Source organism: Mus caroli, chromosome 13, assembly GCF_900094665.2.
Source record: "Mus caroli chromosome 13, CAROLI_EIJ_v1.1, whole genome shotgun sequence".
Lineage (NCBI taxonomy): Eukaryota > Metazoa > Chordata > Mammalia > Rodentia > Muridae > Mus > Mus caroli.
Genome location: NC_034582.1, coordinates 30,467,756 through 30,468,666, shown reverse-complemented (window position 1 = coordinate 30,468,666; position 911 = coordinate 30,467,756).

Below are 911 nucleotides of genomic sequence, written 5' to 3'. Positions count from 1 at the left end.
GTGCCCCAGATTATACTTTGCACAATTTAAGCAAAGGTAAAGATACTCTAAGTCTAGTGACTTGGGCAGGTCATTTACAAAGCAAAGACAGCTGTAATTAGAATACTTATTAAGTTCACCAGCATTGGGTTTTTTGCTGTTGTTGTTGTTGTTGTTGTTGTTGAGGTTTTTTTCCCCCACAGCTGTTACCTAGAGTCATCTTGCTCACCTGGCAGCATTATGTTTTTAATAAGAGCACAGGATGGCAGATGCCATTCAGGAGGCACTGTAGTGGGGAAATGAGCTTCTTGGGTGACAGGCCACTGTATTGGGCAATTTTCCTGCAGATCAATAGGAAGATGAACTTTTATAGACTAATATTGTTAAGATGAAGTAATTATTTTTACAGAATTTCTGATTTGACTTAAATACTTTTAGGAAGCTAGGGTAATTGGTAAAACATTTAAGAAGATGGCTTAAGTTATGATAAAGTTAGAATTGAGAATAGAATGTGGCCCCTCCCTTGTAGTGAGGGCTGCATACGTTACAAAAGGAGGACAGTGGGCCTTCATGAATTACAAGCACATATTATACTTGAAAGAAAAAAAAATAGGCTTGGGACAAGATAATGATCAAAGAAAACATTTATTCTAGGTTGGATCTGAGTTCCTGGATCTTGGGACCTAGGTATATGGCCATCGGTTTTAGTGTGCACTGTGATAAGACAGGGCTATGAATAAAGAGTAAATAATTCTTTTATAAGAGTAGAGAGTGGATGATTAGCCAATTTAGCTGACCAAGCCTTCAAAAATAAGACATAATAAGATAGATGCTGGTCTGTTTCTCGGTAAAGAGAAGTTGTCGACTTTCGGCAGGACCAGCACCAGGGTAGCTAGAGCGCAGGGTCGGCTGACACCCGCCAGCTACCCACG